The sequence below is a fragment of the Ictidomys tridecemlineatus genome, chromosome 12 (assembly GCF_052094955.1).
Source record: "Ictidomys tridecemlineatus isolate mIctTri1 chromosome 12, mIctTri1.hap1, whole genome shotgun sequence".
In the NCBI taxonomy this organism is placed as follows: Eukaryota; Metazoa; Chordata; class Mammalia; order Rodentia; family Sciuridae; genus Ictidomys; species Ictidomys tridecemlineatus.
In genome coordinates, this window is record NC_135488.1 from 35,259,753 (window position 1) to 35,283,680 (window position 23,928).

General features: G+C 36.3%; 1 long non-coding RNA gene across 1 annotated transcript in view; it reads right to left on the minus strand.

Annotated features, from left to right (window-relative positions):
* Positions 1-10,456: 10,456 nt before the first annotated feature.
* LOC144369227 (uncharacterized) overlaps positions 10,457-23,928 on the minus strand; it is a 162,828-nt gene continuing 149,356 nt past the window's right edge. Inside the window, exon 2 of the long non-coding RNA XR_013428707.1 lies at positions 10,457-11,446. This is a non-coding gene — a long non-coding RNA (uncharacterized LOC144369227). The remainder of the gene's footprint in view (positions 11,447-23,928) is intronic.

A 23,928-nucleotide genomic window follows, 5' to 3' on the forward strand; every position in this document is an offset into this window, starting at 1 on the left:
CAAAAGTAACAACTACTCTAGGTAAATTGTTAAGGTATGTGAATGCCACAGAAAGGATAATAAATACCACAAAAATTTAAGGGTCTGCCATGTTGGTGAAATATGTAGTGCATTGAGTTCTTTCTTTCATGGTGAAAAACAATTTACTGCATCTGGCCCCTCCTACCACTAATAAAGAGGCACAATGCTTACTGGATTGTTTTTTAAATTTTGAACACAACATATGATTTATTTAGGCATGCCACTCTAACCCAATTACCACATTTCCTGAGAAACTGCCTGTTTTGAGTAGGAGTAAGTATAGAGCATGCATTGACTGGGTTTAGCTGTTATGCAAGCTTCTCGGGCACCTGGGCTACAAGAACCAACAGATTCAATGTTATGTAAAGTATCAGTGACGTATAGGGATGCTATAAAGAGACTTTGGTCCTCTATGGTTGGATCAGAGTTCATACTCTGTATTTTGTAGCAATATCTATCCCCTGTAGATAGGTTGTTTTGAGAAAAGATTTTGGCTTATTATTGGGTTTTAGCAGAAACTAAAACTGACCATGGGCCACCATGTTACCATGTGATCTGAGGTGATCATCATAAGCTGGTGTCCATTATCTATCACTGCTTCAGCATTAGATATGAAGAAAATTACTCCCACAATTCTGTATATACATGAATGAATTCAGGGTGCTAAAATCTCAAATTCATATCTCTTGGTAATTCATATGCAGCTATCAATTCTGATGAATGCTTTTATAACTATATAGATTCTGTATGTGTGTGTGTGTGTGTGTGTGTGTGTGTGTGTGTGTGTGTGTGAGAGAGAGAGAGAGAGAGAGAGAGAGAGAGAGAGAGAGAGAGAGAGTAAAGTCTCAGGTATGGAACTATAAAAATTTTGTTTTTTATATATATAATAAAGAAACATTATTTTGCAACCTGAGAAGTCTTATAAAAATAATTGTTACACTAATCAGAATATGGGTCCCTAAGTCATGATCAGTGCAGATGATTCAGACTGGCAAGGGGAGGGGATGTTACACAAAATACAGAGGCTCTTCTGAACTTGATCAGAGATAGTAAGCTGAGAGCAGTTAGTTCCCTGGGAAGGCAACAGTAGAAGGAGGAAAGAGAGGCAGTGCCTCTAAATGGTTGATCAAATTCATTCTTATACCTGCCAACCTCTTTTCCCAGTTTCATCCCATTCATGGCATGAATGTTGTTATTTTTCTTTTCCTCAATTTCCTTATCTGTGAAATGCCCCTTAGGTTGTTGTAAGGACTGAATATTGAAGGATTGTATATGTACTTGCTCAATAATGAGAGCTATCATCATTACTGCTCCCAACTTTGGACTTGGGCTTGTTCTGTGTGGGTCCTGGCAGGCCTGTGCAGTAGAAGGAGAAGATAGATGGCAAGGTGTCTCCTTCCTTAGTCCTGACTTTGCTCTGTAGGTAGGGAGCACCCAAGATCTCCAGGCTTGAGCTTTGTGGGTCACTTATGTTATTTTCTTTTGGAGGTTAACATCAGTTTTTCTATTGCTCTCATGGAACATCTCTGTCCAATACTGATTTTTTTTTGAGCAGGGACTGAACCCAGGGGTACTTAACCCCTGAGAAATACCCCTAGTCCTTTTTATATTTTATCTTGAGATGGGGTCTCACAAAGTTGCTTAGAGTCTCGCTAAGTTGCTGAGGTTGGCTTTGAACTTGTGATCTTCCTGCCTCAGCCTCCTGAGCTGCTGGGATTACAGGTATGCACCACCAAGTGGCTTCCATTACTGATTATTATCACCATTGTTACTAACTTGTATTAAGCTCAAATATAGTGTAGAAAACAAAATAATCACCAACCAAGGGAATTAACCCATGTATCCCCAAACTAAACTACTGAAACAAAATTATTGTATGGTTTTTCTTTTTGCTCTTTCATTTTACATATTTTAAAATGTGAATTTAAAATGTCATTTTTAATTCATTTTTATTCCAGTTCCTTCTATTTTTAGCATTGAAACTTCCTCTACTTCAATGTGACCATAAAAATTTTGTGTTTAGACTATAAAGTCTATGAAGACAAAATCATCTTTTAAACATATAGCACTGAAGAACTATGGACACAGCAATGAAGAAAACAGATAAGGTCACTCTATGTTCAACAGATGATTTGTTCATACATTTTAAAATAAAAAATCATAGCAAGCTCTACTTTTATCTGTGTGATTCTAATAGAAATTGCAAAATAGAATATTATTTTAATTATGATTATTATAATTATACATGATAAAAATTTAAGTGTGATATTTTGCTATTAGGAGAACTCAGTGTGTATATACACAAAGAGACAAACATGCTTGCTTGTATGTCTCTGTATAACATGCAATTAAATTCACAGATATGTATGTATATCTATCATATCTAGTATCATGATTGCAATTAACATTTATGGACATTTACTAATTTCCAGAACTTGTGCTACACATTTTATATGGGGCTTTTTATAAGAGCCTCACAGAAACACTTATAGTGTAGATACTAGAATTGTCCTCACTGGTCAGTTGAGCAGATGGGCATGGAGAAATGAGGAAGCCTATCTGAATTCACAGAGTGAGTGAGAGTATAGTTGAAGTTTGAACCCAGATAAGCTCCTTATCAGTCAAGCTATACCTCTTCTGCATCAGTGTCACACATTGTTTGTGTGACAACATATGAATGATATGAATATGACAAAAAAATTGAAGTTTTCTACTCATAAGTTTGGTCAGAATCTGTGACAGCCATTGAGTTCTTGGAAAGACAGTCACTGGGAATCTAGTTGTCTCTTCCTCTGAAGCATTAGAAAACAGAAATAAGACTTGAGGACCAAAGTATATTCCCTGAAACTCAAATAGTCACTATTTTCTGATGACATAATTCTGTATTTAGAAGATCCAAGAAATTCCACCAGAAAATTTCTAGAACAAATAAATGAATTCAGCAAAGTTCCAGGATGTAAAATCAATGCCTGTAAATTAAAAATGCTCCTATACATTAGTGATGAATTTGCAAGAAGAGAAATTAGGAAAAATACTCCATTCCCAATAGCCTAAAAAAATAAAATAAGACACATGGGAATTAACCTAACAAAAGAGGGGAAAGACCTCTACAATGAAAACCACAGAACACTAAAGAAAGAAATTGAAGAAGACCTTAGAAAATGCAAAAGACCTTCCATGTTCTTGGATAGGCAGAATTAACATTGTCAAATGGCCCTACCAGCAAAAGCATTATACAAATTTAATGCAGTTCTTCTTAAAATCTTAATGACATTCTTCATAGAACTAATAAAAATAATCATGAAATCCTTTCGGAAAAATAAGAGACCCAGAATAGCTAAAGCAATTCTTAGCAAGAAAAGTGAAGCAGGAGGCATCACTATACCAGACCTTAAACTATACTACAAAAATGGCATGGAATTGTCACCAAAACAAACATGTAGATCAATGGTACAGAATAGAAGACAGAGACAAACCCACATAAATACAGTTATCTCATACTAGACAAAGATGCCAAAAACATTCATTAGAGAAAAGATAGGCTATTCAACAAATGGTGCTGGGAAAATTAGAAATCCATATATACCAAAATGAAATTAAACCCCTCTCTCTTACCGTGCATGAAATTCAATTCAGAGTGGCTAAAGAGTAGACCAGAGACCCTGTGCCTAATAGAAGAAAAAGTAGGCCCAAATCTCTACCACATTGGCTTAGGAACTGACTTCTTAAACAAGACTCCTAAAGTGCAAGACATAAAATCAAGAATCAATAAATGAGAATGAATCAACTAAAAAGCTTCTTCACAGCAAAGGAAACAATCAATACATGAAGAGAAAGCCTACAAAATGGGAGAAAATCTTTACCACATGCACCTCAGATAGAGCATTAATCTTCATGATTTATAAAGAACTTAAAAAATTTAACACCAAAAAATATTAACCCAATGAATAAATAGGCAAAGGAACTGAATAGACATTTCCCAGAAGAAATACAATCAATCAGCAAACATATGGAAAAAATTGTTCATCATCTCCAGCAATTAGATAAATGCAAATCAAAACTACTCTAAGATTTCATCTCAATCCACTCAGAATGGCAATTATCAAGAATACCAGCAACAACAAATGTTGGTGTGGATGTGGGGGAAAAGGTACACTCATATATACCTGGTGGGACTGCAAAGTGGTACAACCACTATGGAAATCAGTATGGAGATTCCTCAGAAAACTTGAATAGACTCAGCTATCCTACCATTTGACTCAGCTATCCTACTCTTTGGTTTACACCCAAAGGACTTAAAATCAGCTACACCAATGTTTATAGCAGCTCAATTTAAAATAGCCAAGCTATGGAACCAACCTAGGTGTTATTCAACAGGTGAATGGATAAAGAAAAAACAGTAATACATACACAATGAACTCAGCCTTAAAGAAGAATGAAATGATGGCATGTACCAGTAAATGGATGGAGCTGGGAATATCATGCTAAGTGAAATAAGCAGATCCCCCCAAACCAAAGGCCAAATGTTTTTTTTCTGACACATGGATGCTGATTCACAAAAAAGTGGGGGTGGTGGCTAGGGAAGAATAGTTACTTTGGATTAGGCAGAAGGGAGTAAAGGAAGGGGAGGGGTATGGGGGTAGGAAGGAGATAGTAGAATGAATCAGACATTATTACTCTATATGCATGTATGATTCTTTTTTTAACCTTTGTTTTTATTTATTTTTTATGTGGTGCTGAGGATCGAACCCAGTGCCTTGCACTGATGGGTAAATGTTCTACCGCTGAGCCACAACCCCAGCCTTTGACCAATGTGATTCTACATCATGTACAGCCAGAACAATGAGAAGTTATGCTCCATTTATGTATGATGTGTCAAAGTGAATTCTATTGTCATGTAAAACTAATTAGAAAAAAATGAAAAAAATGTGTAGGAAGGAAATAGCAATGTTGTTATTAATTATAAATCCTGTTAGATGACGGTTGGATAATAGCTTCCTTTTCCATTCTTCCTTCCTTTAACACTTATTGAGCAACTACTCTGTGGTTGATCTGAAAATGCACACAGGAGTCGTGCCCAAGAACCAGCCTGCAAAAGCTCACAGGCCAGGGAATGAAAGACACATAAACATGCCTATAATACGAGGTAATCAAATGTGCAGCCCATTGTGGTCTCCAGGGGAGGATGTGACTCATTGGCCTGGGGATGTCAGAAAATGTGAGGGGAGAACGAGTTATTTAAACCAGGTTTTAAAGGATGAGTAGGAGTTAGTCAGGGGTAGGAAAAAAGAGTAGAGGACATAGTACTTGTTTCTGTGTTCAGTCATTCTCAGGCTTCCATTGAAGGTCTCCCTTATTCCAGTCCTTGAACGCAGAGCATTCTAATAGGACAAATAACCTTTTAGGATCTCCAATCTTAAGGAATTACATTATTGTTTAATGTCCAATTAATAGTTTAGTTTCCTATTAGTTTGATGACAGGATGTTGGCTTTTTTCCAGGTCCTCAAGGTTCATACCTATATTCATTGTCTTTGACCCTCTTTGCCTCAGCTCCTGCCCATGATTCCATGTCTCATTCTTCCTAATCCAGTTTTCCTCATGCTGTGCTGATGCTCCCCCCTTACCCTTTGCCCCAACCATGCATGCTGATCTGATTCTCAATTCTCCAGAACAAAACAGCTATGAAACAGCTGTTTTAAAAAAATATTTAAAATATGCAGAGACAACCAATGACATTATAATGCAGGAAAAAAATATCAATGACAGCATGTAGTATAACATGGATACCAGACACCACATGCTACTGTTTTCCAAATTCATCAACCAAGGTCTTCCCTAGAAGTTTCCCTTTTGATTTACTAGCCCAGGTTAATTGCCATGTTACAATGGACAGTCTACCTTCCCTTTCTCTGAGAATACCCTCCAGCAGATTTCCCCTATTTGGAAACTGAGGTTTCACAACTTTGAGATTCCCAGAGAGAACACAACTCCAACTTTCTTATAAAAAAGACTATGAACTTCAGAGATGCAACTTTTTTCATAATAGAGACATTATTTAAACTTACTATGCATACACCTTAGCTACTTGGTCCCCCTAATTATTCCATTTTGAAGTACTTTACCTTTACATAAACATAACAGCTTCAGCCAAGAGGCCACTTTTAGAACTAAGAAACAGGCAGTCTTTGAAGCAGTTTTCAATCTATAAAGAAAAAAAAAACTTCTTATAATTTAGAAGTTGCAGCCTCTTACAATTTTGATTTTGACCTTCCCAAATATTCATCTTAAACATTTTCATAGACTGCTGAAAATGTAACTATAGAATGTTGTCAATGAAAGTTGGCATAAAGTCAGGGTGTATTTCACTGATGTACCAATATAACCAGACCATTTTCTGTATGTCTTATTTTTAATTTTGGGGTCAATTCTGTTGGGTCAATTATTTGTTCTGATTGGCCAGTCCTGTGCAATATCAGTTGCTACAAAATTTGAATAACACCTGGACATAGAGATCTTCTAATTTGAGGTCTGGAAATACGTTAGTGCTGTTGCTTCTAGGCTTTTGAATGTCATCACATCTACTTACCTGTTTTCATGGTCCTTCTTGTCTTGGCTTCCCAGGTTCCTATAATTGATGAGTCTTGGCATGCATGAAAATAGCTATTTTCCCCTCCCAGATTTAGTTGAAACCCTTAATATTTCATGTGAAATTTTCTTCCCAGAGAAGATGGAGAAGCTCTCCTGACATATAACTAGTGTCAGAGTTGGGAGAGGGAGCAAATATCGACACAATGTCTGCAACATCATGGGCCCATTGGATGTTGGCTTCTGTCTTTGCAACCCACATCTTTATGGTCTTTCAGTTGTTTTGTAGAATCAATTTTATTAACTCTTTTATCCACTGATTTCTTCAGAAAAATAAAGGTCTTATTTATTTGAAATTTTTTGTGATTACTTATTTAAAGGTTAAAAAGTCTGTGTTACATATTTAAACATTTCTTACTTTCTGTGTTTTTCCATTGAGGTTTTTTTCCTTTATTCTGTCCTAAGTCTCTCTGGATCCTGTCAAGTGAGTTAAGTCATATAAACTAGAGTGGTGAATATTCTCTATGAATAAATTTGGTCTGGGATAAAGTACACCATTCACTTCTAGAATAAAAATCAATCTTCCAGAAGAATTTTACTGCTTAATATATCTTGCAAGCTGATATATGTGAACCCTTGTGCATTAAGCATTGTTCACAAATTGCTTTCTCTATTATTCTAAGACGTTATTCCCAATTCTTGAAATTAATGAGTCACTTTGCAAGTATAAGACATGAATAGCTTTCATTTGGCACCTTAAGTGGCAGATGAAGAGTTCATGGATGGTACATTTTCCAAAGGATAGGTCCTACTTAAGTACAAGCCTTATCTCTTTCACTCATTCTGTAGATAACTTAAGGAAGGACTCTCCAAAAGAGAAGATCACAAAATTAAGATGCTACAGGTGTATGCAAGGTCTGAGGTCAAGAAAACCTGTAAATAAATAAACTTGCCCTAAGCACTGCCATAATCTGGGCTAACTGGTTTAACTAGAATGGTACAGATAGTAATGAAGCAATGGAAATTGAGTTCCACACTGCTTGCTGACAAACCCATTCCACCACAATTCCATCTTATCTAGTATCAGAGGAAGGGTGTATTCTAGTGTTAGTGAGTTCTGAAGACTTCCCAAAGTCGTGTAATAGGCACACAGAGAACTCCCTGTACTACCACATAAGTTCCCTTTAGACCTTCACTTAGGAACTATGTGACAACTCCCATGATTCAGAAATGAGATTGTGGTTGAAAATAAAGCAGATAATGCTAAACAGATGAGTGTCAGTTAAAGCACAAGAGCAAATGAACACTTTGACCTTGCAGAGTGATGTAGCCCACACTCTGCACTTGCAATCCAGTGCTTGAGACCTCCTGCCCAATTAAATATAACAATCATGTCATACCAATAATGTCTACAAGATGTTTCCTGTACTTGATTTAAAAGAGTGCCAGAGTTATAATTATTTGGCACCTCAGATATTTAGGGACAAAACAATCATCCCCTTTCACCTTAAATCACACTTTTAATTAATTAATTATTATTTTTTTTTGCAGTATAGAAAATTAAACCCATGGTTTCATGTGTGCTAGGTAAGTACTACTGAGCTACATTCCCAGCCCTCACACTTTAATTTTCATAATCCTTATTCCTGTTCCTCTATTGTTCAGGAGTTTTATTCACTACTCCAGTTAACCTCATGGTTTTCTTTTTTTTTTTTTCAATATGATATGTCTATGAGTGAGTGTGTGTATGTGCACAGGTATGGGAGTTTGATATTTATCCTCCTTGGTGTTTTCTGTATTTCTTGATCTATATTTGTTGTTTCTCACTAATGTTAAAAAATTTTCTTCCAAAGAGTTATTATGTTCTGTTTTCTCTTTCTTCTCCTTAATCATGCAAATATCATATCATTCAATATCATCTCCCAGTCCTTGGATGTTCTATTTTATTTTTAATTACTTATTCATTCTTTATTGTGTTTGTATTTAAGTTTGGTTCACTTCTCTTGGTGTGTGTTCAAGTTCAATAATTCTTCTCTCAACTGTGTTAAGTATACTGATGAACCCGTCAAAGGCATTTCTTATTTCTGTTATTTTCTTTTAGATTTCTAACATTTTCTTTGATTCTTGCTTATAGTTTCTGGATCTCTGCTGACATTACCCACCTGGTTTTGCATATTCTTGACTTTTTAAATTAATGTCTTTAACATTTTATTCATAGTTATTTTAAATTCCCTGCCTGAGAGCTCTGACATCTATATTGTATTTGGGTCTGGTTATGATGAGATGGCTTTTTTCCACAGACTATGTTTTTGATGTGTCTTGAAATTTTTGGTTGAATGTTGGACATTATTGTATAAAGAAATATATATAATGAGGCAAATGGACCTTTAGTGTGAATATTTATGTCAGTCTTACCTGGACTTGGTGTATGTTTGGTGTTTATTATAGGTATGGATGACAGAGGGTTCCAATTCCTCTAGTAGTCTAACTTTGTCCCTCATCTTGATTTTAGGGGTTTCCTGTTGTTCTGTTCCTCAGAAAGAATCTGTCTTCCATGGCATTCTGTTGCTATTATTACTAGGTGGTTATTAGAGTGATGGTAGGATATGTGTTTTGGCAGGAACACATTCTCTAATCTGATTATCTGTCCTTGGAGGTGCATAGTGAGCCTATTTCTTAATAAAATGACCCCTAAAAATAGAGATTTCTGCCTTCCATCCCTAATCCCTTTCCCTGCCACAGTGGATATTCTCCAGTCTTTTCTGTTTATATTCTCCATGACTTTTTTGTCATTTTCTTAAGTGAAGTAGGATGATGTGGGACACAGTCTCTCAGCCCACGCTGTGATGGGATTTCAATGTGGACCTCTGGCGATGTCGTCTTTGAAGATTAAACCTAAGGGAGAAACGTTTAAGTGGTTTCTCTTTCCTCACCCTGCCAGAGCCCAGAGACTGCTCAGTGTGGTGGCTCCAAGAGCTTCTCCCTCTGATGTTATTTCATACTAGTTCAGCAATTCATAAAAATTTCAAGTTTAATGTTTCAGAGGCATCTGTTCCACGTAAGCAAATGCCCAGTCCTCTGTTTTCATAAAGGTGCTTCTCTCTCCAGACTTTGAGGGGTAATTTGCTCTGTTAACCTACCTCTGACGAGTCTAAGAAAGTCAATGAGATTTTGTTTGTTGTTTGTTTGCTTTTACAGGCTTCTTTTATTGTAAGTGTGGGAATGACAATTTCCACGTTATTTTTATGTCTGAACTGAAACTAAGTCTCCACATACTCTCATTTTAAATTCCCTTTTTGATCTAATTTCAGTAATTCCAGTTGGTTTGTTTTCCTTCTAAGTTAGGAGCAAAGATATTGAAAGACTACCAGCAGTTTAAGTGAATGTTTATATGCATATGTACATACATATTTGGAACAAACATTGATCTTGTATATTTCTGATTTTCTTTTTAAGGATTTGCTTTTTTTTCCTCTCACACCAAGTCTGTCCATCCATTTCTGCCCTTTTGGAATGCAGAAGCTAGGTTTTCAGATGTGACAAATGTGCCACAGTTTATTAATTAATCCTAAAATGAGGATTCTGATAATAAATTCAGGTAAGTTATACAACAAAGTAAGTGGCTAATGGATCAGGAAGTATAAAGCTAAGAGCCAGGTTGGTACTTCCTAGGGATTTAGCTTGATAGTTATTCTGTGTCAGCTTTTCTTAGACTCAACTCAGTTGAAGCAAATGATCAATGGGCAATTGTTGAGAATCTACTGTATTATCATTTAGGGACTGGACCTAAATAAGAAATAAAAGGAATGATCCCTGTCCTCAAGAAACAAATACTAGCAGTTGAAACAATTTAATGCAATAAGCAGTATTTATTTTCATGTATCCATGATAATCATCACAGTGTTCAGAACACAATCAGTGCAGGGGGGACCACTAAATATATGGAGATGTGATTACTCCTGGGGTAACAATGGTACATTGAGTTAGAATAAACACACTCTCACTATCTACCAGATAGGATAAAATAAAACATTATACAAGGCATAGAATGGTTTTATAAAATACAAAATGAAGCAAATATGAACTGTTTATCATTAAATGTAAGCCATGAATGTCATTGTAAATAATGGTATGTCTAAAAATAGTTACTAATTATACTAGACTTTTAATCAGAAAAGGAAAATATCAAAACAATCACTCACAGAAGGAAAATTATTATCTTAATTTCCATTAAGTAATCCCTCCACCGCCCCCCCCCACCCAAAAAAATACTTGCAGTTGGGTTATGGGCTTCCTGCCTTGGTAGGCTACACTTCTCTGAGTAACTTTGCTATTTCTAACATCTCTAACTAATCATAGTCACAGAAATGACAGGTCCAAACTGGACAGCTGTTTCTTGAAAAGAAAATGTCTAACGGCAAAAACTATTGCCCTTGCCAACAAAAAAGCAAAGGCATCTGTATTTCTCAGCTAAAAGGGGCTGTTTCTTGGTTTTTCGGTTCCTTTGTAGTTTCAGGCCACATTTAGATGAATCTGTTTTGCTAAAATACTGAATTTTCCAGTGAAATTGGTTTGGTATTAGCTGTTTGTCAGGCATAACGGAATCACGGCATGCTTAAAGCTCCAGTTTGCTTGGTGTAATAGTAAAGCAATTTTATTCATTTTCCTTAAATTCTGAGGGAAACAAGATACCACAGCCTGGTTGTTTGGAGCAATTTTGGATCCAACAAGAACCTTCATTACTACTCATTTGTTTCCACAGTGAAATCTGATGTGTTTCAGGGGTGTGGGAGTCCAGAGAAATTCAACCAGAACAGTCAAACAGGGTGAAGAATACACCTGCAAACAATCAAGAACCACATATGTAAAGAGCAATGCAAGTTCAGGTTTTTTTTAAAGAAAATTTGGATTATTTTACTTTTAACTGAACATTAGGAAACCTATAAATCTATTAAAAATAAATTGCAACAATAATAGAAATACAAAACAATTATCTGCTTTTCTATTTGAGGGGGAAAAGGTGATGGAAGAAGAGAAAGAGAATAATACCAGGGGGAAATAAGATGAAGATTAAACACACACACACACACACACACACACACACACACACAAAGTTGTAATGTAGGTCCAAAGAGACAGAGTAATGCTCCAAAATGTGGCTTTAAAAATGTTTGTGACTAAAGATTTTTGTAATTCCATGAATTATAAAATTAGAACAATTGTTCTAATGATAGCATTCCTATTATTATTACATTTTTATATTTGCTTCTTCTCAAAGAAGTCTTCAAAGGTATGACTTAAGTTATCAAAAATTCCTTGTTCTAGCCTAAAACTTCTAATTTATTCTTTCTCCCAGAGTGCTTCCAAATATAGAAATAAGCAGTTCCCGTAAAGGCATTCAGGCTGTGACAGAAATGTCTCTTTGTCTTTAGAGTCCACAAACACAGTGATGAGAATAAAAACAAATTAAACTAGGTACCAATAGAGTTTCAGAGATGACAGGCCTCAGGTTATTCCTATATCACCTTCACTTACAAATCAGCGTTGGATCCTAAACAACTGAAATGACATATTCTAGGGTCATAAAGGTGAGTGGTGGTATGGAACCCAAGTCCCAGCTTCTATTTCTCATTTCCTGCTTCCCTGTGAAATAAAATTATGATCTGCATGGTCCCCTAAAGAATTTTTCACTGTATTTTCCATTCTATTCAAAAAGACAGATTGAAAACTACACAGGTGTCTGCCTGGTAGATGACAAAATTATACTTCATCTCCTTAAAATCACTGCATGAAAGATATCAATGTCCTTTGCATACAGAGTTTCTTTAAAAGGCTAATAATAATTAGGATTTCTCTTCATTCTTTCCTACACTAAAATGAAAGAGTAGAAAATTTATTTTGGCTAAGACTTTACAAATTCTACAGAATTGGAGGAGGAAAATGGATGTGTCAGTGGAATGAGACTACTGATTTCTTCTTCCCCTTCTCTGTGGCACCTGTAAGAATAGCTTGCACCTGGGCCACCAGCAGAATAAATGAGGAGTGACTGTCAAATTGCTGGGACTCACAAGTCAACCCTGACCTCATACAAGTACTGCAGCCAAATATTTTTTGATTGAATTGGAAATGTTCTTTTACTAGAACACTCAGAACATAAAATCAAAAATGTCATTTTTCAATGAGCCCACTTCTAGTTACTTGCAAAGTCTATTACTAGATTTGATACTGAACTGTTGTAGTACTCCTAACAAGACATTTTAGTACAATGTGACTCAGTTTGCTTATCAAAAAATGGATATAACAAGACTTGACTCCACTCGGGTATTGGAGAAATTAATGACAAATTCACCACTCTGAACACCTTGATCCATATTAAGATACCAGGCTAAATATTAAAAAAATGAGGTATAAGCCATTTTTGAGTTCATCATATTCTAATTATTCTAATTTTATTAAGATCATAAAATGGTATGATGAAGCTGTCCTTGCATTGAATCATATTTTACCACTTTTATAGATATTGCATTAGAATATAAGCTTTGTAATTCCTCTATATATGTTTTCTGTTCCCAAAGTCTTAAATAGTAGGGATGAAATGTTATAAATGGTATTAATGTTTTATAAGAATTTACAGAAAACCAGCCCCCCTTTAAATTTGTTAAATTAAGTTGTCTAATAAGAATGCGTTAGGTTATTCATAAATCTTGGAGAATCATAGAAGCAAGTAAAACACCATATGAAATCACATTAAGTTAGCATAAAGCACTGTGAAATGCATTTTGAACAATAATGTGCAATATAATTGGCAGGACATTGAACATCACATTCAGAAAGTCTTTGTTCTCCATTTTTTGTTGCTTTTTTTCAAAAACGGAAGTTATAACTTATCCAATGGAAAGAGAAATTATAAATTATTTCAATTTGCAGAACTATCAGGCCATGGAAAACAAAACTTCCAATTCCTAATTGTTAACAACCAAAAATGTTTGACAGGAACTATTGTTGTCTAGTTCTTAACTGAAGGTCTGTAGGAGTTGCTAATGAAGTGATATTTTTACTGCATATTGTAACTTTTGAACTTTTACATTGTTTATTTAAATCTGCATTAACCATTATTCTAATGGGCAAAAAGAAATTTAGATTTATCAAGTAGGAGGTTAACACAATCAATTTAGGACAACTGGATAATTCATTCAGTTCCCAAAGTGATTATTTGGTTTGATTGTCTGGATTTATTTGACACACATTGGCTAAAACTATACTTCCTCTTTTCCTTTGCAGACATGAAGTTGATAAGCCCATCTAGGTGGGAATGTGGGACACATTAAAATGCAATTAAGTTAGTTTAAAATATTTTCTCTTTGGCGTTCTTTACAGTATTCAACACAGATGCCCTGGAAGATTTTTGTTTTTATTTGTTTACGTCATGAAGATTTAAACATTTGGTCTACTTATCTAAACTATAAATTCAGCTTCGATTGAAACCACTTGGTATTGTATTAAGCCATATCTTCCACTAAAACACGTTGGGATAATTGGGGTAGTAAAAGCCAATAATAAGATTAGTCAAAAGAGGAAAAGCTGAAACTTTATTTTTGTCTACTAATTCTAAAATACAAAGATAATTCCTCATATTTATAATCTGCATTTAAACTGTGATGAAAGAAAGCTGGTAAATCCCAGTATTATACTATATTCTAGTACACATTCGGTTAATTTACACTGTCCTTCATTTTTTCTCATCCATCCATCCATCTGGCCATGCATACACTATTTTGAGCTACTTAACTTGCCATGTTGAAAAACTTGCATAAGCTAACTTCTGATGGACAGATTTTAATTCTTAAGGGAAATAGACTCTAAACAAACAGAGGAATAGTTTCCCAACTGCCTTATAATTTATAAGTCTGTCTGCAATGAAAATAATACTTTACGTTATTGTGAAAGGCAATGCTATTTTGTTTGCTTCATTCCCGCCCCTAACTAGTTTTAAATTTAATTTTTATACCCTCCTACTTTTAAATTGTGCTGCTCTTGGTGTGGAAGCCATTAAAGTAGACTGCTTGCTGAATTAGTTACCTACTAATGGATGGTCCCTTAGTTACCCAAAGATTAGAAAAGCACTGAAATGACCAACTCTGAAAGTCTCTTGAGTTGTAGCCAAGACCCGGCTCCTCCTCAGTTGGAGGTTGGATGGTGTTATGGACATAAAAATGAAAAGATGGTGCGATGGTTTTATTTTTCCAATTTCCGGTGGTTCATTCAATAAATATTTTTTCATTGCCTGCGTCCCATATTTTTCTAGGACCCAAATGATCCTTTTCATTTCTACCTGTTCCCTTATCTAAGCCCTTCAAAAATGGCCAGTTTCCTCCAGAGTCCTGCTTTGATTTCTTTCTCTCATTTATTGTGGACTCTGAACCTCTCTTTACTGGATCTAATGATAGTGCTTTTCTCTCAGTGTATTGATGGTCAGCTGGTAATTAAATCAAAAGGATCAGATAAATAATATCAGGGGAGATAGTTAATTGAACAATGTTGTATATGGAAACATTAGATATTTTAATAATAGGTAAATCTCTATAAAATTTCAGGTCCTGGTCACAAGGTTAAGGAAAGGGGTTTTTCAGTAGGGGCCTCTCCCATGCAACATCCAGGTTTCAATGGTATCACTTCACTTTTAGAGAAGGAGCAGTTTGGAAAAAGTAGATTTCCTTTTACAAGGAGAATTGTTCTCACCAGCCCCTGAACAGTAGCTCTCCTGCTGCCTGAAAACATTAGCAACCTGTTAATTTAGAAAAGTCACTGCAAGGGCTCCTCTTATAATAATATCCTCTCGTTTCATAAGACTTTCTCCCTACCATTTCCTGTGGTAAAATTTGTTGTTGGGTTAGAAGGAGAAAAAAAATAAAAAGGAGCTTTGGGGAAACTGAGATTTCTAGATAAGATTGGAAAAAACTCAGACTCACTCTTTGAAAAGAAAATGACTCTTTAGAGCAAAGAGGAGGAAATTGGCCTATTTTTGTAAAGGCTCTTGACCCATCAGGAAGGAGGACATGCTGCCCTGACCAGGAGGGGATTGGCATCTTGCAGTCCAAGCCTCCGGAGGTTGCAGGTGGAAGCCTGTGGCTGAGGACGTGACTCAGAAGTGGCATCCAAAATTCCATGAATCCATTCTCTCTGGCAGGTGGTCGAGGTATTGAAAGGGCTGGGCCTTGACAGCCTGAGAACCTGGGCCAAAACCTGAGGGAGTCTTAGAACGGAAAAGTTGACACTTGGCCTAGAAATCAAATTCCAGGCACATGTGGCAATGTGGTTGCTGTTTTACAAGAATGCTCAGGAAAAAGTTTTAGAAGCTGCCAGGCCCAGGTCAAATGCATCCTGCCCCAGCTGTACCCAGGGTCACAGACAGGAGAGCCCTGAGCTTTTCTCTCCAAAATTCCTAGTGCAATTGAGTGAGGGGATTGGCATTGCCCTCGTCCCTCTGCTGAGGATCTCTGTTTTGTGTCATGAACTGGACTTCTGGAAATAATGTATTTTAAGATGCCTCCAAAAAAACACATAGAATTACAAAAGAAAAAAATTTTATTGAAACTGGGTTATCAAAACATTTTTAAATTTATGAGACAGAACCAAAAACTATTGAGAGACAGAAATGTTTGTGTATACAGGATGGGTACAATAAGTAACAGGATTCAGTGATAGATCTAATAGCTAATGTAATTTCAAAGTCGTGATAAGTGTGAAAAAACATTTCAGAATGTCTGCAATAACTGAAATGTGATGTGAAAATATCCAATTTCTGTGAGTGGCCAGAGGCACAGGTAACTAGTGCCACCCAGATTTGTTGTCTATGGTCAAGATTAAAGCACAGCCTAAATTTCAGTTAGGGGTTAGTAAAACCCAAGAAGTGATTGTTTTCCCCCTCAAAAAATTCATACACCCTCAGATTTAGAATCCCTGCTCTAAACTGGTCTTCTGTGTTCCTTTTTAGCAATCACATATTACCACTTGACTTCTAGAATATCAAATAACTGGAATGTCTCCTTAACCATGACATCCCTATTTGACAAAGGGCAAGAAAGTGGTTGAATAATTTGGAGGTTTTTTTTTTTTAATGTGCTGAAAACTTTACAAACATTTTTTTCACTTAATTCAATTATCAAAACTTTTCAAAGTTGAAATGATTTTTTCTTATTATATAAGTGAGGAAACTGAGACTCACAGGAAGCAGGGAACTTAGCCAAGGCTACAGCTGGTGAGGATTAGAAAAGGATTAGAACCCAGAGCTTCACTCTACCATGCTTCCTCCTCAAGTTTATCTCATCTCCTGGGGGGATTTAGTCATTGGCCTTAAGTCAGGTACTAGGCAAGACTTATCAGAGACTTCTTGGTGAGACCAGTAGAGGTTCCAACATCATGGTTAAGCTCACAGATTCTGAAGCATACTTCCTGAGTCCTAACCCCAACTCTGCCATTTGTACTTGCAATTTTTTTCCCCTCCCAGTACTAGGGATTGAACCCAGGACCTTGAGCATGGTAGGCACATGCTCTATCATTGAGCTACAGAGCCAGCCTTGCCATTGGCTTTTTAACTTTGGGAAGGTTATTCAACCTCTCTGAGTCTCAGTTCCCTCACCAGTTTGTTGTGACGGTCTCAGGAGTTAATTTAGGTCATTGTTAGAAATCATCATTTACAAAAGTCACATTATTTTATAGCCGTGCTTCATATTCATTATACTCTCCTGTGTTCAATCTTGTCCCATCTGTCCTTTCTCCTTAAATAAAGCTACACAGTTTCCAAATTGAGACTGTCTCATTTCCCTACTTAAAATGGTTGATGGCTCCCCATTGACTTCGGGAGGACATGTAAATTCAGTCCAATGACTTTGAAGACCAGGTCATGGTCTGGCCTGTCTCTGATTTTCCACTTACTTCACTCCCAACTTGTCCTTTGTACTCCAAACATACTGAATTATTTTAATTTTCGGAGTGTCTTCTGCTGTCTGTAGCCAACACTGTAGAATGTAGTAGCCAGTCTCCCATTCTTTCTTACTAAAGAACACTAAATATATTTTATTGACCCCATAGCAGATATATCTTTTGGAAGGCAGGGCCCCTCCCAAGGTCTTGGAGGATTAAACATTGTGGTTAATTCATTATCTTTTTGAAATGATTGATGTAGTCCAATCATTGACATTACTCATATGATACTAATCTGGGATGATTTTTATTCCGACCATTAGTGTCTCCATTGACTGGGAGAAAGTTTACTGGGGGCTCTTGGGATTCTATTATTACCTCCAGGGTTTGTTATACAAAGATGTGATGCCTGGAACTGCTACATTCAACTTATGATCAAGAGTGGAAATTGTAACTGTTGAGAATGACAAGAGAGCAAGATTAAAATAATATGGATCCTTGATGATTTTGTGGAAATTTACCATTCTAACCTTTCTCGAGACACCTTATGTGAAGTAATAAATCACTTATTGTGTGAAATATATTTAGCTGGCTTTCTGATCTTGTTTCTGAAAGCCTGATATATGTCCTTACCTATTGTTCTTTGCACCTGTTTTTCTTTGCACAGATGACTTTGCCTGCCATTTACTCAACTTCTATATGGACAAGTACTAAATTCCCATCCTCTTATTAATGGTGGTGGCTATATGATGCAGCCTTGTCAAAAAATTAAAATCCAGTTTTAGGTGAGGGGTTTTGGCCAGATATGGTATTCTTGATTAAAAAAACAAAAGCACAGTTGACTACCAAGTCCTTTCCTTCAACCTTCATGTTGCTTTGAACATGAAAATAGTTGTAGCCATCTGATGACCTTGAGATGAGATGCATTCAGGAAAGGAAAAGAGAATTTCAGACATCAACACTAACACCACTGAGCACTTAAACAATTTTAATAATTGCCTAATACTAGAGTTATTTTTTAAGTGAGTAAGAGAAACTTTTGTTTCTTTAAGCCTCTACAATCAGGTTTTCTATTACCCACAGTAAAATATATTCCTTATAGATGCAAAGATCATCAGCAAATATTATTGAACACTGGATTAGTCACCATGCATCCATTTTGTCCACTTATAAAGAATGGTCTCTCAAGAGACTTATACTTTCAGTAAATAACATAAAATAGGTTATGGGAGATCCATTCTCCCACTGTAACAACAGAGACAAAGATAGAGTATACATATGTTCTAAGGACATAATGTAAAAACTGTGCACAGTAAATATGAACTAAAATTCTAGAGAGTAAAGGACTGCTCAGAGCAGAGATGCCAATTACAAACAAAATTAAAATCTCATGGGATGGGTTTAGCAACAGATTGGTCACAACGGATGAAAGAGATTAGTGGCCTGAAAGTTAGGTCAACAAAAGTATACAAACTGAAGCACAGGAAAAAGAACAATGGAAAACATATTGCATCAGAGAAAGTGGGAAACACTCAAATATATGCATAAATGAAGGAGAGGAGATGGAGAATGTCAGAGGTAATGGTTTAGCATGGTCTAAAACCAAAATTTTCACATTGAAGAAAGTTCAGCAATCTCCAAGCTGTATAAATGCATGGATAGCCATATGCAGGCCCACAGCTTTCAAACTTCTAAAATTAAATACATAAAGAAAATTCTATAATCATTGAAAAAAGAAATTAAAAACAAATTGAGTTCAAAGAGACTGAAATGACTTTCTTCCGATTTCTCAAAGGAAATGATGGAAATCAGAAGAAAATGGGGTAATCTCTTCAAAGGGAGAAGAAAAGAGAGTAAATCTCTTTAAAGAACCAAATGGAAAAAAGGGAAAATATTCTTCAAAGGTGAAAGTGAAATAAAAATGTTTCTGTAAAAACAACAACCAAGGATATTAATCACCTGTAGGTCTCCTACAGGGAATATTCAAGGAACTTCTTCAGGCAAAAGAAAATTATTTCAGATGGATAAATAGAAAAACAGAAGTGAAAAGGAAAAAAATCTCAGAAAGGGTGGAAACAAATATTACTGATAAATATATATGTGGTTATAGAATTATTGGAGGTAAAAGCAGTGATAATAATTTCTTTTGAAGTTTCAAATATGGGTACAACTAAAACATATAACAAAATAATAAGAAGAAAGCTAAGGGATAAACTAATTTTGAAAGATCTAAGACTTTAGGCAGTTGTAAAGGTCAAAATTTGTTTTAGACTCCAATATGTCATGCCGTAAACTCTAGGGTAACCACTAAAGGAAAACAAAATACAAATGCAACTAGCAATGGAATGGAATAATAAACTAGCAACTAACAACAACTAAAATGGTATAATAAGTACAAATTTGATTAACCTATAAGGGGATGAGAAAAAAATAAAATAATGTGAAACACATGTCCAAAATAGGAAAATAAAACCAATAATATGTAAGATATCAGCTCACTACATCTATAATTACATTATATAAATGGTCTAGTATACTCTACTATATTAAATATAAATGTATTAAATACTTCCCTACTAATAGGTAAGGAAACTGAGCCATAGAAGGATCAGGAAACTTAGCCGAGGATGCGGCTGGTGAGGATTAGAAAAGGATCAGAATCCAGGGCTTCATTCTACCATGTTTCCTCCTCAAGCTCATCTCATCTCCTAGGGTGATTTAGTTATTGTCCTAACGTCAGATACTATGCAAGACTTTTTTGGACACTTGCTTCTAAGCCAACAGAGTATGGATCACTACATAATAGTTAAGCTCACAGACTTTGTAGGCAGACTTCTCGAGTTTGAATCCCAACAATGCCACTTATGCTTTGTTGTACTGATTTAATTTCCTACATGTAGTTTTTTTCATTAAAATTAGTTCTGGATTAGGGGCTGGGGTTGTGGCTTAGTGGTAGAACACATGCTTAGCACAGGTGAGGCACTGGGTTCAATCCTCAGCCCCACATAATAAATAAATAAATAAATAAATAAATAAATAAATAAATAAAATTAAAAGAGAGTTAAAAATTAATTCTGGATTAATTATTAAAATAATTTTGTTTTTACCCCTTTTCAGAAGTAATGGCCACATTGTGTTCTGTATGGGTCAGACTAGCAGAGTATCATAATTTAAGTATACTAATTTAAGTACAATTCCATACTGGAATATACCCAGAGTTCAGAAGTAGTAAAATGAAGTACATAGCTATTATATTGAATATGAAACATTTGAAAAGAATGGAAATTGTAAAATGAAAAATATCAGTCTAGACTCAGACCAATGTTAAAAGCAGTTTTTGAGCCCATAACATCTTTTGTATTTTGTTTTATTCTAAATATTTTGCAAACAGAACAGGGGCAAATGGTTGAGCACCACAAGGAGGGAGTTTCCTTTGAGTGCTCAATGACCCATTCATGGAAAAGAATGGTAATGTTGCTCATTTATTTAACAAGTTATTGAATGCCAAATATGCTACCATAGTCCAGTGACTATATTTGCAGGTATAATAATTGCATAATAAGGTGAAGAGTCAAAAAAATTACATCACAAGGTAAGGTGAAGGCTCAGAGGAAAGAGGGATGGATCAAGAGTGGGAAGCGAAGAGATGAGTTCGAAGCAGAACCTCAGAGTCTTCTTGCTGCCAGGATACTGCTCTCTCTCTCTCTCTCTCTCTCTCTCTCTCTCTGGCCTTTCATAGAAATGAGCAAACTATTTAGTTACTCTCAAACCGGCAGCCCGAGACTCTGTCACATCCTTGCCCTCTCCCTTATCCTCACATCCAAACTTGTCTGTCTCAGCTTTCTGTCACTATAATAAATACTTAAGATAATAAACTTATAAAGAGTGCCGGTTTATTTTGGCTTACAGTTTTAGAGGCTTCAGTCCATGGTAAGTTGGCCCCATTACTTTTGGGTCTGTGGCAAGGCAGCACCTCATGCAGGGAGTATGTGTGTTAGTCATCTTTTCTCAATGTGACCAAGATGTGTGTCTACAGCCACTTAGAGGAAGAAGTCTATTTGGGGCCCAAGGTTTCAGAGGTTTCAGTCTATGATTGGCCAAGTCCATTGCTCTGGGCCTGAGATGAGGAAGTGCATCATGGTGGAAGGATGTGGCAGAGGAAAGCTCTTCAACTCACATCAGTAACTTACTTCCCCTCACCTTACCCCACTTACCTAATCCTTATCACCCAGAAGTCCATTTAAATCATTAACCCATCAAATGATTAATCTGCTGTTGAGGTCACAGCTGTCATAATCCAACCTTTCCATCTGTGAACACTTCATGTGTTGCCCGATGCTTTTTTGGGGGGGGCGGGGCAGGAAATTTTAGACCCATATCATAACAGCATAGCAGAGCCAAGCTTTTAACCTCATGGCTGAAACAAGATGGGTTAGGGAGAGGGAAAGAGAGAGAGAGAGAGAGAGAGAGAGAGAGAGAGAGAGAGAGAGAGAGAGAGGGAGAGGCGCACACACACACAAACACAGACCGCTGCTTCACAGTCCTCTTCCAGGGCCTGCCTCCTGTGACCCAAAGACCTCCCACTGGGCCTTACCTCTAAAAGCTCCCACCACCTTCCTATAGTAGTAAGCTGGTGATCAAGACTTTAACACACAAGGCTTTGGGAGACATTCTAGATCCAAACTAAAGCATGATCCAAGCACAAACAATTTCCCTAATTTTTTCATTCCTGTTAGCACTGCTAAGTTAAGGATTCCCTATCCTGTGCCTGAATAGGTTCATCGCATCCTAGCTATTGTCCTACCTCCAGCCCTGGACCCTCCTTAAATCCAATCTCACACATACATTAGGTTTGTTTTCTAAAATAAAATTCAGGTCAGATAAATGTTCTAAATGAAGTTCTTCAGAGGCTCATAGAGTTGAGAGAATCTTTCACTCTTTGGTATAGGATCTGAGATTTTCCTCTCTTTGATTCGTGCCCTCTTAGCCAGCTTCCCTTGTGTAATGCCTCACATCCCAGAAGTCACTGACCCGTTGTAGCTTGTACATCCACATTTGCATTCACCATGTTCCCCTTATTTGAAATATCCTCCTTCAGCTCATCTAAGAATGCTACACACCCCGCCATGCGTCAGCCTTAGCATCAGTTTTACAATTGTGCCCCGGCACCCAGAAGATGCACACCTACTTCCTTTGTACATCCACTTTATGCCGTTTTCGAGTTAGTTTCTGTGTTTGCCTCTCTTATTGTGCTCCCGAGGAGCATGAACGAGGTTGTGTAACATAGTGGCAAGAGATTTGACTTTGAAATCTGGATTTGAATTCTGGCTCCATTTCCTATTTGCTGCATGTCTTTGGCTTCTTTATCTCTTTGAGCCTCTGATTTTTTTTTATCTGCACAGTGCATATTACTTATCTTATGAAATTGTTGTGAAAACTCAAATGAGAAATTATCTGTAAAGTGCTTATAACACAGCTTGCTTGGCACATAGTAACTCCTCAATAAATGTGATCTATTTAATAATTGTTATTCCTACCATTATGTAGGGAGTACATTATGCATGAGAGTTTATACCCAGATTTGGTATGAAGTTGATCCTAATGAATATTTAATATATTTTTCCAACTATACACATTGGAAGAAAACTTCACATTGGAATGCATACATATACAGAAGCATTTTGCCCAGCAAACTAGAATTTAAGAAATTCACCTGCCAGAGATATTACTTCTATCATAGGAATCAATTTCCAACCTTTAAAGGGGACTTTTATCCTTAGCCCAGTCTCTTATTGGTACAAGAGGAAGTAGTTATAGAGCTGAAATTTATCTAGAAAGTAATAACACAGAAGAAAACTTGGGGTTGAAACTCTTAACCCATGCTATTTGACTGTTCTATTTGGGAGTAGGTTTTCATGTAACTTAAATCATCTATATGCTCCAAATTAGAAGTATAAAAACTGTTATTCAAGGAAAAACTATTTACTGTGAGTTTTTGTAACATTAGAATTTGATACAAAAGTCGTATAATATTGTCTTTGTAATAACTATTCTTGGTCTATCCTTGTCCCTTTCCACACCGAGATCATTGAAGCCTAATTAATTAGTAAATTTGTATTTCATCCCTGGATTTTGAAAGTTGTTTGAGGTGCTGAGTGCTAATATATTTCTTAAGGAAGCTTTCATAGCATGATGGCCAAATTATTTGAAAAATGCATCCCTGTGGTGATGTCATTTTCAAGGAAAAACATACTTGGGCTATGAAGTATCCCCATCAGGAGCTCCAAGATCTTGCATCTGTAGTCTTAACCCCAAGAGGTTATCAAATAATAGTAGTTGATTGTAAAAGGGACAACTTCTAATGGGGTGTTGGCAGGCGGACTGGCCAACAGTCAGAG